Genomic DNA, 15,982 nt, shown 5'->3' with positions numbered 1-15,982 from the left:
TGCCACCAGGCCAACCATATGTGCTATCTAATGGTTCTAGATAGAAAGTGACTACTAAATGCTGGATAAGGACATGTTTAACTTGACCTGCAATGCTGCAATCTCAGTGTAACACACGGAAAGCATCTTTTTTTTACGTTTATTTGTTAGCATTGCAAATAGGTTTAAATTTATACGCAATGAAGTTACTGTGAAAATCCCCCAGTCGCCACACTCTGACCCCCGTTCGAGTACACTGAGGGAGAATTTAGCATGGCCAATCCATCTAACCAGCACGTCTTTTCAGAATGAGAGAAGAAACCAGAGTATCTGGAGGAAACCCATGTAGACATGGGGAGAACATGCAGACTCTGCACAGACAGTGACTCGAGCTTGGAATCGAACCCGGGCCCTTGGCGCTGAGAGACAGCAATGCTAACCACTGTGCCACCATGCCGCCCTTTTGCAATAAGCTTTAAAATTGTTGTGACAGTGCACAATGCAATGCTATAATTAATATCGTCATATGTTGGTAAACACAGTTAAACAAAAGTCTACAGGCAATTTGGCGACAGGTCTAAAATGCAAATGATAGCTGGTGGCTGTGGAATGATCACTTTGCACAGTAATTTTTAAAATTCTTATCCTTGGTTTCCGAATCACTGCATGGTGTCACTTCTCCCAACTCTGCAACCTCCTCCAATCCAAAAAATTTCTGGGATCCCTGCTTTGCTGCAATTCTGACCTCGATCTTATGCATCTCCCATTTTCATTCATTCCTTAATTGATGACTGCCTAGATCCAGAGCTCTGGAATTCCCTCCCTAAATCCCTCCACCACTCTACACACCTTCCGACTTTAAGCTGCTCCTTCAAACCAACCTCCTTGACCAAATGTTTGGACAGCTCCCTGAATGTCTTCATATGGCTTGATGTAAAATGCTGTTTGACAGTTGTCACTGTAAAGCACCTTGTCATGTTTTGCTATGTAAAATTTGTTATGCAAATACAAGCTGTTGTAAAGAGATAAGGCGGGATTTTCCTGCCCTTCCCATCGGCAGGGTCTTCCAGTCCCGCCAAAGGTGACTGCGTCTTCCCCCCCGCGCCACCTCCCGCCTCCCCGATTTCCACGGCAGCAGGACAGGCGAATCACGCACCACGCCATAGACATTGGCAGGACCGAAAAATCGCATAATTGGCCAATGGCAGGATTTCTGTTAGCTCCTCTTATAAGACCATCAGACCATAAGAGATAGGAGCAGAATTAGGCCACCATCGAGTCTGCTCCGCCATTCAATCATGGCTGATATTTTTCTCATTCCCATTCTCCTGCCTCTTCCCCATAACCCCTGATCCCCTTATTAATCAAGAACCTCTCTATCTCTGTCTTAAATTCACTCAGTGACCTGGCCTCCACAGCCTTCTGCAACAAAGAGTTTCACAGATTCCCCACTCTCTGGCTGAAGAAATTCCTCCTCATCTCTATGTTAAAGGATTGTCCCGTTCGTCTGAGGTTGTGCCCTCTGGTTCTAGTTCTTCCTATTAGTGGAGGCATCGTCTCCACATACACTCTATCCAGGCCTCGCAGTATCCTGTAAGTTTCATTAAGATCCCCCCCCCATCCTTCTAAACTCCAGCGAGTACAGACCCAGAGCCCTCTACCATTCCTCATATGACAAGGTCTTTATTCCAGGGATCATTCTTGTGAACCTCCTCTGGACCTTTTTCAAGGTTAGTACATTCTTTCTTAGCTATGGGATTATGGTGGATTATTGACTCAAAGGTTTCGATCTTAGCCTTCCTCCAATGAAGCAATGATTCATATCTGAACATCCAATGGAATAGTTCTTACTAAAACATCATTTTTGTTCTTGACTTCAAAGTACCCTTTCTGAATTACCCACTTTTCTCTAATTGGTCTTAACTAAATCAGAATCTTTTTCTAATATGCCTATGCTTTAGATTTTCAAAAGGACCTCAAAATGCTAACAATGCAATTCGCCTTATGTATCGCTGAAAAAAGGCACGCTGTCGAAGCTTTTAATCTTGCACTCAACAGGACAAGCACAAGAATACCAAATTTCAAAGGGAACAACAACTGATACTGCATGAGAAAAGGATACTTATTGATTGGCAAGTGCGAGATGATCATTTGGGGTATTGTCACAGAGAATCCACCAGAGAAAAGTTGTCTCCCATGCATTTTTTTAATTGAAAAATATACAATGCCTAGATATGTTCTTTCAGTTTATAGATGACAGGACGCTGTATATGAATATATGTAGCTTCCAGCAAGTGTAAGTGAGCCACAATATGAGTCCAGCTGATCGTCTTAAATTAGTTGTCTGTGAACTTCTTGGGATGGTTCAATAAGCACTATCCTATCTTAGAATCACACCAAATGTTAGATATTGTTCTGAATTTTGCAAAAATGGGCTGGATGAGTTAGTGCTTGCAATGTGGCCCATTCACACTTGCTAGAATCTACATATGCAGGGCACTATCCTCTGCAAACAGAAACAATTAAACAAGAGCATGGAAGAAAATATTTCCCTCATGAATTTTCCATGGTAATGTTTTAACCAATCAGAATCCACTTGCCAACCAATCAGCACCCTCCTCTCGTGCAGTATAAATCGTTTGTTCCTTTGAAATTTGATTTTCTCGCATCTGTCCCGATGAGTGCAAGATGAAAAACTTTGACAGTATGTCTCTTTTTACTGCAATAGTCAAGTCTTGTGCTACCAAACATATGTATTAACATATTTTAAAATGATTTACTTTTTGGCCCTATGTAGGCAAAGGGACTAAAGACCGTGAGGGATGGATCTGTTGCAAGTTGAGAGCTCCAGGCATACTTCCACTCATACGAGTGACCTTCTTGACTTATAATGTTTACAATCAAAAGAAATGTGTAGCTCAGCATCTTCAATAATGACATATCCTTTGTTTAATCTAACAGTTCAGTCAAGAATGCAGTCAACTTGTGTTGCCAAAAGTTTTGTCAGTGTTCCTAGATCCTGCTCAGGCCTTTGCCAAAGTTTATGTGTGCAGGTTCACAAAGCTTCCTGTGCAAGGTCATTAATTAAAATGTCTCAAAAGAGTATGGAAATATTAACATTTTGTTGCTGAGCAATCAATGTGTGTGCTGCATGTGTATCAGTGTAAAGGTAATAAAGCCTTTTAAACTTATTACTCAAGATGTTCGATGCTTCAGTTCATCTCAAGCACAATAAGTGACATCCCACTAGGTGTCTGCAGTAGCACATTCATTATTTTGCATGGTAAATTAGTGATGCTTAAGGCATTTTTACAATATAGTAGCCAAGTGGATGGAGAGGAGGGAGAAGCAAATTCACTTCCTTTACATTAAATTCTGTAACTTCTTTAAACAAAGGAATTTATCGTGGTGAAAGGTGTAAAATAGGAATTGTGTGTTCCATGTCTTGTTTTAACATAAGAGTTTGAAGGTTATCAATATTTGAACTTGCTACAGCAGGCACCTGCTGAAGCATTGAATAGGCACAGTTTTCGAAGAGCAGGATGTGTGGGCTGCAGACACCCATGTCCATTGAAGGTGCGCAGTGTTCTGGCTGACAGACAGCAGCAAGTCTTGGGATGGATTGGGGACCAGGTGAGGGGGTGCACAGGCTCTCAGATAGATCACTCGTGGTCCTGGTGGAGAAGGTCCAGAAGAAGAGGGATCTTCGCAGGAAGTTATGGAGTCCATCCTGCCCTCCTACCCTCTCCACTGCATGAGCTGACCCCTCTCTGCCCTCCCTATATCCTCCTCCCATTCCTGCTGCAGACCAAGGAAAACTTCTGGTAATATGCTAATGACTAAACATTTTCTTTTTCCTATTAAGAATTCTATAAGGTAGGATAACGCAGTATTTATTCCTTTGAGGTGAAGTCTCCAGTGAATTTCCAAAATTAATTTTGATGATGTGGTGGTGAAGCCTGCCAAAGTGTTCCAGAAAGTCTACTAATGTTTTCTTTACACCCCCAGCAGCAAAGGAAAATTATCATGAATCACAGATTCCCTAAAGTGCAGAACGAGGCCATTCAACCCATCAACTCTACACTGACTCTCTGACAGAATATCTTACCCAGGCTCCCTCCCCATAATCCTACACATTTACCATGGATAAGTCATCTAAGCTACACATCTTAGGACACTAAGGAGCAATTTAACATGGCCAATTCACCTAACCTGCATACCTTTGATCTGTGGGAGGAAGCTGGAGCACCCGGAGAAACCCAGGCAGACTCGAAGAGAATGTGTCGACTCCACACAAACAATCACCCGAGCCAGAATCGAACAGTTATTTTGGATAGACTCCCTGCAGTGCAGAAATAGGCCATTCGGTCCATCGAGCCTGCACCAACAGGCCCTATCCCCGTAACCCCACATATTTACTCTATTAATCCTCCTGACATTAAGGGGCAAATTTGCATGACCAGTCAACCACTGCAGAGGTCTGGACCAATAATGCAAATGGTGTGAGTTCAAATCCATGGTAGTTTGAGAATTCAGATTCAGTATTAAAAGAATGGCAGTGAAACCAGTATCAGTAAAAGTAACCAAGAAGCTAATAACATTAGAAAATAAGAACTAGTTGCAGAAATAGGCCATTCAGTGCTTTAAACCCACATCCCCCATCAATGAGATTATGGCTGGTCTTCCATTTCAAAACCATTTTCCTGCATTATTCCTCGTATCCCCTCCTGTTTTTTTCAATATGTAGAAATCTATTGATTTCAGCCTTGAACAACCTCAAAGATTTAGCTTCCAAAACTCTCTGAGGCAGAGAATTCCAAAGATTCACCATTCTCAGAGTGGAAAACATTCATCTCATCTCATAAAAGATCATAAGAAGCTTTTACATTACTGAAAAACCCAACTGGCTCATTTGTATGCTTTGAGTAAAGGAAACCTGCTTTTCTTATAAGACAATTATAGATGAAATAGGAATATTTATCATGTGATAATTGTATCTGGTATTTTGATGGTTTAGGGTTATGAGTGATAAGAAGTCCTGATGCTGGAGCAGCTTTATTGCTGTGAAGCTAATAGTCAGGCCTACCCTTCTGCTGTAAGATAGCATGTGCTGTACCAAGCCATTGGCACCAAATCCAATGCTAACACTGGTTCATTTTCTTCTTCTATAGGGGTCTCCCAGGATGAGGACATTGATAGCAGGGAATGGGACAGCTCAGCACCCATTTCTGTGCGCCAGCCCAGATCATCCATGTTGTGGAACTCAGATAGGAGGGTGAGGATGTAGTACCTGAGCACCAGTGACTAGAGGCAGAGGGAGGTGCACCAGCAGATGGAAGATTAGAGTAATAGACCCATGGATTTGTGTCTTACAGGGGCTGCATACTAGTCCACACTTATTAAAAAGCAGATATTCATGATGTAGTTCTTCAATAATCTCCAGACTCATCTATCCTTCACACTTAGATTATTATAGATCTGCCAACCAGTAGACAAGAAAAAGCAGCCACTGCAGTAACAGATGCTGCACAAATAATTGCAGAAATGCAGAATCGTCGAGCAGAAACTGATAGCCAAGTTCCGCACGCATGAGGACGGCCTCCACCGGGATCTTGGATTCATGTCACACTACGTGTAACCCCCACCATTTGGCCTGGGGTTGCAAAATCCTACAAACTGTCCTGGCTTCAAGCAATTCACACCTCTTTAACCTGTGATTATCCCTCTCTGCACTTGCACTGTCTGTACCTGTAAAGAATTAATTACCTGAAAAGGCTCGCATTCCATCTTGCAATTGGGTCCACATATGCTGTGCTTGTGAAACCTGCTTATGCTGTTCAACCTCGCACCTCTGATGAGGAACAAGAGCAGCAACACCACCAGCACCAGGAGGAGCAGGAATAACACCAACTGCAGAATCAGCTTCCTCGTCCTCTATCATGAGCCACTCCACAGGACAGAGGGGAAGGACATAGCTGGAAGGAGGTAAGACCCTTTACACAGTGCTGACAGGTAGGGGATCCTCTCTCTCAGCGTGTATGAACAGCAGTTCTTCGGGGGCTTCAGGCTTTGATGGCAGGTCATTGCTGACACCTGCACCCTTCTGGACCCAAAGGCCTTTCCCAGTGGACCAGCTGGGCACATGTTTATACAGTCATAGAGAGAGTGTAGGGTGTCGAAATTTGCTGATGACACCAAGATTGGGGGAACGGCAAATTGTGCGGAGGGTGTGGAGAGTCTGCAGAAGGATCTAGATAGGTTGGGCGAATGGGCCAGGAACTGGCAAATGGAATTTAATGTTGGCAAGTGCGAGATGGTCCACTTTGGTAGGAATAATGGTATGAAGGATTATTACTTACGTGGCAAAAAACTGCAGCAGGCGACGGTGCAGAGGGACCTCGGGGTCCTTGTGCATGAGTCGCAAAAACCCAGCTTGCAGGTGCAGCAGGTGGTCAGGAAGGCTAATGGGATGCTGGCCTTCATAGCGAGGGGGATTGAATATAAAAATAGGGAGGTCTTGCTGCAACTGTACAGGGCACTGGTGAGGCCGCAGCTGGAGTACTGTGTGCAGTTTTGGTCGCCGTACTTACGCAAGGATATTTTGGCCTTGGAGGGAGTGCAGAGGAGGTTTACTAGGCTGATGCTGGAGTTGAGGGGGTTGAGCTATGAGGAGAGGCTGAATAAACTAGGCTTATACTCGTTAGAGTTTAGAAGAATTAAGGGAGATCTCATTGAGATGTATAAGATGATGAATGGGATGGATAGGATAGAGGTGGAGAGACTCTTCCTGCTCAGAAAGGATAGTAGGACTAGGGAGCACAGCCTCAAGATAAAGGGGGGGGGGTGCGGTTTAGAACGGAGTTGAGGAGGAACTTCTTCACTCAAAGGGTGGTGAATCTCTGGAATTCTCTGCCCGTTGAAGTGGTGGAGGCTACCTCGCTAAATATTTTGAAGACACGGGTTGATCGGTTTTTGATAAGAGAGGGGATTAAGGGTTATGGGGAGAGGGCGGGAATGTGGAACTGAGCCACGACCGATCAGCCATGATCTTATTGAATGGCGGGGCAGGCTCGAAGGGCTAGATGGCCTACTCCTGCTCCTATTTCTTATGTTCTTATGTTGTGTAATGGGATGTGATTTTACAACCTCGTCCTGCTTGATTTTCAATGCAGAGTGGGAGCGAGAAATGAGGTTTGTGCCCGGTTTTCTGGGGTTGGGGGGGGGGATGGGGGAGTGCAATCACCAGTACACTGGTAGATCAGAGTACCTGTGCAATGGCATCCCTACAGCGCAGCAAAAATTTTCGTAAAATTCCGCCCTCAGAGCTTTACAGTGGGAAAAGAGGCCTTTCAGCCCATTGTGTCTGCGCTGGCCACCAAGCACCTTCCTGTTCTAATACTGTCCATGTCTGACAGGTGGCTATTATTGAAGGCACTCCACACGGTCCCCACCCCTACAGCTCTCTGCCTCTGCCTGGAATTCTGCATTGTCTTCTCCTGCAATGAGAGAAAGCAAAGAGTTGTATGTGTGAGAAAGGTACTGTGTGGAGAGGAGGGAAGGACAACATCTGAGGAGGCTCACTGTGAGACACAAGAGAAGATGGCATGAAGATGAGTGCATGTGTGAGTATTAACTGATCAGTTGGGGACACGAGGAGATTCTGGGAAGGAACAGGAAAATGGGAGCGGCAAGATATGCAAGTGTTGTGCAAGAGGAAGTTTTAAGTTTTATTTATTAGCGTCACAAGTAGGTTTACGTTAACACTGCAATGAAATTACTGTGGAAATCCCTTGTTCGCCGCACTCTGATACTTGTTCGGGTACACTGAGCGAGAATTTAGCATGGCCAATGCATCTAACCAGTACATCTTTCAGACTGTGGGAAGAATTTGGAGCACCCGGAGGAAACATGGGGAGAATGTGCAGACTCTGCAGAGAGACAATGACCCAAGCCGAAAATCAAACCTGGGTCCTTAGCGCTGTGAGGCAGCAGTGCTAACTACTGTGCCACCATGCGTCTTGCTTCTCCTCCCCCCTGAACTTCTTGAGACAGAGCCCATCTCCAGGTTTTGAGGGATCTCACTCTTAATGTGCCCTCCCTTGGTCAATCACCATGCCCGCTTACTTTGAAAGGTTTGCACTTGGCTCCTGTGCCTGGGAAACATCATCTCATTTCAGTCCATCAGATCCTGCAGCAGAACTTCCAGGTAAGAGGAAGAGACCTGGAAGATATGGAGTGGGTTGTGGGGGAGGGGGGGTTGGTGCTGGAAGGCAGGGAGCATCCTTTCCAGGTCTACCCTGCATTCCTGTGATTCTTGTGGTACCCGAAGCCTCAGGAATCAATATCCAGTTCAGCCATTCTGAGCCCAAGAGGAAGAGCCCATTACCTAAAAATCCTTCCTATAGCAGAGTTGGCCTATGATCCCACCCATCTTCTGTAATTGATTGGGGAACCCTGAAGAGAAGTAACAATACTGTGGCTGAGTTAAGGAGTCACAGCAAAGCCCACAACCGAACCAGACCCAATCCCAAGCAGTTAGCGTCCTTCCCCCTGTGTTAGAATAAGGTTCTGTCCAAGGGCTCAGAGATCCGTCACAGAACAAAGGAAACTCGCACTAAGATGCAGCAGCTAAGCTCCTGATTGACCCCTATCACTGGGGGAGAACTGGGAAGGAATTCTGTGTTGTTTCCAAAGCTTATAAATTATGGACTGTCACCAAGGGGAAACACCAGGGTGAAAAACATCAGCTACAAATGTACTCAGATTTCAGGAATTACATTTGGTTGCAATTTATTTCAACTGTGTCTAGACAATTTTCTTCCCAAAGTGTAGGGTACGCCTTTAGCAGATGAAGGATCGGAACCATGATAAATGAACTGATGCAAAGGCCAATTTTGTTGAAGTTACAGTTGGACACTGCCTGATGTAAATGTGGTGATGACTTAATGCATTGGGCAGATGAGGCAAAAACAGCTAATGCTGGAAAATGGCAGCAGGTCCAACAGCATCTGTGGAGAGAGAATAAACCCAACATTTTTAAGTCTGGATGACTCTTCGTCAGAGCCGAAGACAAAGAAAACAGGATGAAATTTATACTGTAACGGTGAGGGATGGGAGGTGGGGGTGGGGTTGTAATCGACCAAGACGTTATTGAGAAAAATGAGATGTAAATATTGGTGATAAAAGGCTGAGAATGGTGCCAATAGCATCCATTAAGCAATTAGAATGTGTAAATGACAGAACAAAGTGCAGAATATAAAAGGACAACCTGAGGCCCTAGTGGGGTGGGGAGTGGGGGAGAATCAGGATGCTAGTGAGATTTAGAAGTAGACAAATAAAACGATGGAAGAAATTAAAATTAAAAGTAATAATAATATAAATATATACTTCTGAGGCACTTGATTGAGGCCTTCACCTGTTGCAAGGCCCCAGTTAAATGTAACATCAAATATCTTCAACTGTGTACTGTTATATCTCTAAATGCGTGCAACAGGCAACATGCAGTGCAGTGGGCTGAATTTAATGTCTTGGGGGGGGGGGCAGGAGGGGGCCATGTGGAAGGAAGGTTTGGGGTGGAAATCTCAGTTCCTTCTCACCTCTCTCTGATGAAGTTGAGGGTGAGGGTCTCGCAGTCATGGACACACCTTGTGACTGATGGGCCCAGCATTGGGAAGTAGGGAGAGAGGTACATTAAGGCAGCGTCTGCTCTTGCTTCTAACTCCTCTGACTCCTCTTCACCACCATCGCACTCCACTCAACACCCATACTCCTCCCCACATTCATCCTAACCTAGCGATCCATCAGCAATCCATCCTGTAGGCCCCACTCCTGGTGGGGATATAGGTGCTGGACAGCTGCTGACAGTTCTCAGGAGGATTTGCACACTACTGTTGGCTTAGTGGGATGGCACTCCCAGCACTGACCAGGTAAGTACCTGATTGGAATTAAATCACATTGGGCTTCCCAGGGAAAAACAACATGGTCTCCCATTGGTAGATCCATCTTCAAACCTGAAAGAGAAGGGATGGATGGGCAGGAATACAATCAGAAACAAGGGGAAAGGAGTAAAGACATAACAGAAACAAATCCAGGGAGAAATTATGAGTGGAATAATGTGAACGCAATGTCAGTCAAGAAATGGTCAGAAGCATTAAGATATTCAAGAAAAAGGTGCAAAAATAATTAATCTGCAAATATACAAATTATAAGCAGGAGTAAGCCATTCAGTCCCTCAAGCCGAAGGAAGTGGGAATCGTGGGCAAACATGAGGAAATAGTGTTACGATTACAGCTGATGCTCTGTTGAATGGTAAACAGTCATCATCCCATTTGTTAACTGTTCCTCTCTCTACAGGTGCAGTCTGACCTGCTGAATGCACTCGATTATAGGATGCCCTACATTGGTTGGACGTGGGCAGCATGGTGGCATAGTGGTTACCACTGCTGTCTCACAGTGCCAGGGATCGGGTTCAATTCCAGCCTTGGGTGACTGCGTAGAGTTTGCCTGTTCTCCCCATGTGTGCATGGGATTTCTCCGGGTGGTCCAGTTTGCTCCCACACTCCAAAGATGTGTGGGGGTTAGGTAGATTGGCCATGCTAAATTGCCCCTCCTTAATGTCTGAAGATGTGTAGGTTAGGGGGATTAGCGAGGCAAATATGTTGGGTTACAGGAACAGAGCCTGCATAAGATGCTTTGTTGCAGATGTGATGGGCTGAATAGCCTACAGCTGCATTTTAGCGACTCTATGATATTATGCACCAAATCTAAAAGGACACCTAGTTATCATTCTCGGAATACATGTTTGCTTATTTTTCCTTCCACTTCACAATTCGCAGGCAATTTCACCCATTACTTTCCCACCCACTCACATATTTTGTCCAACTCATGCTGCCATTTCTCAGCTGCCTCCTGCAATTCAACTGCCCCTTCCCAGTTTGATATTACCTGTAAACTTAATTGCTTTGCATTTCTGAATCCTGGTTATTTCTTTAAATTGGAAATATCACTGAGCCCTGAGATAGCCCACTGCGTAATTCCACTCTCTCAGACGTCTCTTTGCTAATAAATGGTTGTCATTTCCTTCTCGTCCTACAATGCAATTATATCTGTGACAATTTTATTTTATGTTATGCATATTTTACGGCAAAAATTATTCATATTTTCAGGCAGTAGGTCTATCTTCTATTAAAATGGTTTATGTTGTTTTTGTATGGGATTTATATGAACACAACTTGTTGCAGTTTCCATGATGGTTCCATGCTGCCCCCTGTTGGATGGCTGAAGACAGTAAGAAGTCTCACAACACCAGGTTAAAGTCCAACAGGTTTATTTGGTAGCGAACGCCACTAGCTTTTGGAGACTTCTCATCACAAACAGGGCTCAGTTTACAGAATACTGATTAGAATGTGAGTCTTTACACCTAATCAAGTCTTAAAGGTGCAGACAATGTGGGTGGAGATAGCATTCAGCATAGGTTAAAGAGATGTGTACTACCTCCAGACAGGACAGTACGTGAGATGTTGCAAGCCCAGGCAAGTCATGGAGGTAACAAATAGCGTGACATGAACCCAAGATCCTGATTGAGGCCATCCTCATGTGTGCGGATATCATGGGGAGCTGAAGAACAGAGCTAGAGCAAATTAATTTCTGCAATCCCACAAGTTATAATTAGTGGTTGCTTTTAGCTGAAGTTATAATTGCACGGTTCTCTACTCATGCATATGAATGTTTTATCGTTGTGTTGCTATTAATATGTTGCTGGAAGTAACTGCTCAGCTGACTACAATGTAGGATAACCATTGGAGCAATTAATTTGGTAGCATGTAGTATGAGAAGATGAAAAATTTGGCAGCAAAAACCAGAGTATAGACTTAGGCCTGTAAAGTTAGCGTACATTATTGGTAAGGGATTCCATTTTAACCCTCCACATCCCAGCGAGTCATTGTAGAGTGTTTGCAAACAGCAGGAGTGTCCATGAGAGACAACCTGTGACCTCCAGCTATTTACCATGACCAAGGTGGACAGACCCATCACCTGCACAATTTCTATATCTAGCAAATGCATAAAATTTTACAGAGTTTAAATTAAAAATCTTGCTTGGGAGTAACAATATTTGTTATGGAATCCAAAGGAGAAAGGGTAGAATAAGCTGATCAAGAATCTGTATTTGCTTTCATTCATTCATTCACGGAGCGTGGGCATTGCTGGCTGGCCAGTGTTTATTGCCCATCCCTAGTTGCCCTTATTCCAGTTGAGAGTCAACCACATTGCTGTGGCTTTGCAGTTACATGTAGGCCAGTCCAGATAAGGACAGCAGACTTCCTTCCCTGAAGGACATTAGTGAACCAGATGGGTTTTCCCAACAATGGTCTTCAGCAGATTCTTAGTTCCACATTTTTTTAAAAAATTGAATTCAAATTCCACCATCAGCTGTGGCAGGATTTGAACCTGGGTCTTCAGAACAATAGTTGAGTTTCTCAGTTGATAATTGAGTGATAATACTGCTAGGCCATTGTCTCTCCATATCCAAATGGACAATGTCACAAGTAGCCTCAGTGTCTCTAGATTAGCAGGCAGAGGAACAAAGTACAAAGAACAAAGAAAATTACAGCACAGGAACAGGCCCTTCAGCTCTGCAAGCCTGCACCGACCATGCTGCCCCACTGAACTAAAACCCTCTACCCTCCCGGGGACCATATCCCTCTATTCCTATCCTATTCATGGATTTGTCAAAACACCCCTTAAAAGTTACTACCGTATCCACTTCCACTACCTCCCCCCGGCAACGAGTTCCAGGCACCCACTACTCTCTGCATAAAAAATCTGCCTCATACATCTCTTTTAAACCTTGCCCCTCACACCTTAAACCTATGCCCCCGAGTAATTGACTCTTCCACCCTGGGAAAAAGCTTCTGACTATCCAATCTGTCTATGCCTCTCATAATCTTGTAGGAATCAGCCAGGATTGTTGCTTTGGCCACTGCTTGACACTGCAGAAAACAAGAGTTTGTGGTAGTGTCGATCCACAGGTGGTAAAGCTATTCTCCCTCTGCAGGTGAATGGCCATTTGTAGCAGGAGGCAGTAATTCTCCCAAGAAACTCTGCTTTTCAGGGATGGAGAGGGAGAGAAAGAGAAACCCACTGGAAAGCAACCTATTCATCAAAGAAAACAAATAAAATCAACCTGATTATACTCTGTCTATGATGAAGTGGACACAGTAAGAAATCTCACAACACCAGGTTAAAGTCCAACAGGTTTCACTTGATGAAGAGGAAAAGTCCTGAAAGCTAGTAGCATTTGCTACCAAATAAACCTGTTGGACTTTAACCTGGTGTTGTGAGACTTCTTACTGTGTTTACCCCAGTCCAACGCCGGCATCTCCATATTATGGTGAAGTGGAAACAGATCAAAAGGAAAGGCTCATTTGAGAAAGGCAATGGCGGCACTCCCAAACTCGGAGGATGTGCCATTCTTGTTTCTCCCAATGCTTATTTCTGCCCCATGAATGAATGAATGAGACCATTCAACTCATTGATCCAGAAAGACCCTCAAATATTCTCATTGTGGGAGCCTGTTGATTCTTAAATTATTCCAGTGTTTTCGCATACATTGTTCTCGTGGGAAATTCATTCCATGTGTTATTCAGCTCTTTGTGTGTAGAAGGACTTCCTGATATCAGTCTCAAATTTCCCCTTTACTCATTTAAACCTGTGAGCCTTTTGTCCTACGCTTCCAGTTTACTTTTCCATATATACAACTTCATATAAGTCTTTCAGAGAACCCACTGGTATTTCCTTTCAGAGCTGATGAACCAAGTCATCAATAGGCCTTCCTCATATCAGAGATTTATAAGATCGAGGATCAGATTCGTAGCTCTTATCTGCACCTCAAGATTGTATCCTGTTTTGATCAGTCAGGCATCTGAGCGCTGAAGGCCTGGATCACTATTTGACTTGATCATGATTTACTCTGACTTGTTTTGGCAACGTAGTTTAACTTTCCATTTGTTTGTTGATTGTTTCTCTGTATGGGTTATAACGCTGACTCTACTAAGACTCATCATCAATTCCATCTTCCCAAAAGCATTTCTGATGAAATGTCATGACCTGAAACATTAATTCTCTCCGCAGGATGATACGGTGGCACAGTGGTTAGTCACTTTGTTTCTCCTGACGCTACAGCAGGAAGTAAGAACAAAGTCTATTTTTATAATGCTGTTCATGATCACTGGGCACCTCAAAATACAAAGTGGGTGGCATGATAGCACAGTGGTTAGCACTGCTGCTTCACAGCTCCAGGGATCTGGGTTCAATTCCTGGCTTGGGTCACTGTCTGTGTGGAGCTTGCACATTCTCCTTGTGTCTGCATGGGTTTCCCCTGTGTGCTCCAGTTTCCTCCCACAGTCCAAAAAAGTGCAGGTTAGATTGATTGACCATGCTAAAATTGCCCCTTAGTGTCCTGAGATGCATAGATTAGAGGGATTAGTGGGTACAATATGTAGGGATATAGGGGCTGGGATTGTGGTGGGTGCAGACCTGATGGGCCTAATGGCCTCTTTCTGCACTAAAGGATTTCTATGATACTCTACAAATAATGAAATACTTTTTGTGGTGTAGTTCCTGCTGTAAATCAGAAAACACAACAACCAATCTGCACACAGCAAATTTCCACAAACAACTAATGACCAAATACCCTCTTCTCTATGATGCCAATCTGAGGAACAGGTATTGGCCAGGCCATTAGAGAAATTCCTGTTCTTCTTCAAAATAGCACCATGGGAACTTTGACATCTGAACAGGCAGGTGGGATTTTAGTATGAATGTCATATCCAAAAGGTAAGCTACTGTAGCTTCTCTCATATTCTTTAGGGGAGGTAGTAGTGTAGCGAAGGGAGGCAATGGAGTAGTTAGGGGATTCAGCCACACAGCATGGGGAGGTGCTGGTGTAGTGGAATATTACTAGATCAGAAATTCCAATACAGCAAATGCCAGAAATACTCAGCGGGCCTGGAAGCATCTTAAAGTTTTAAGTTTATTTATTGGTGTCACAAGTGGGCTTACATTAACACTGCAATGAAGTTACTGCGAAAATCCCCTAGTTATCGCACTCTGGCAACTGTTCAGGTACACTAACGAAGGATTTAGCATGGCCCATTCACCTAACCTGCACATCTTTGGATTGTGGGGGGAAACAGGAGCATCCAGAGGAAACCCACACAGACACAGGGAGAATGTGCAAACTCCACACAGTGACCCAAGCTGGGAATCGAATCCAGGTCTCTGGTGCTGTGGGGCAGCAGTAATAAACTTTTGTAAGTTTTATCAGTATTGTACGTCCTGTTTTGTGTTATGGTTCAGATTAGAGACTCCAAAGTGTTTTATGAAGCCCACCTGAATCATAAGTTTTGCATTTTGAATTTGGCTAGGATAAGCATGAGATGCTTCACTTCACGTATGATTCAAGTGACCCCCTAGGGAGCTTTTATCAAACAAAGTTTATTTAAGAATAGAGTTAACATGTATGGAAAGAAAATTAGCAATAATTTCTAACAATTACTAACAAAAACAAAACAACCACAATAATGTATAACCCTTAATGAATGTAAAGAAGCTGTCCCATCAAACTAACCTCCATAAACAACCCTTTAAACAGGCTCAATGCACCATAGACTAAGGCTCACACGATACTGGGTGGCTGAATGTTCTTGAGATTCAGAACATTTGAAGACAAGACACTTTCCTAAAATGCCAGAGAGACTCTGGACAAGCCCTCAACAGCAGCAGGTTTTCACCTTTCAGGAAAACAAGATCTTGGTTTCAGCTAACCAAAGAATTTTTAAAACAGTAGGGGGAGAGGGAAATAAACTTCTTTTTAGCTTGTTGTCCCTTCTAATACTAAAAACTCAAACCTGCAGTTCCAAACTGAAACTGAAAAAAACTATCCAAAAACACACAACCATTCTCCTAATGATGCAGAATCATAAAACTAATCCCAGCGTAAACA

Source organism: Carcharhinus amblyrhynchos, chromosome 22, assembly GCF_965287045.1.
Source record: "Carcharhinus amblyrhynchos chromosome 22, sCarAmb.v2.hapA, whole genome shotgun sequence".
Classification (NCBI taxonomy): domain Eukaryota; kingdom Metazoa; phylum Chordata; class Chondrichthyes; order Carcharhiniformes; family Carcharhinidae; genus Carcharhinus; species Carcharhinus amblyrhynchos.
Note: the sequence above shows the minus strand (reverse complement) of the source record.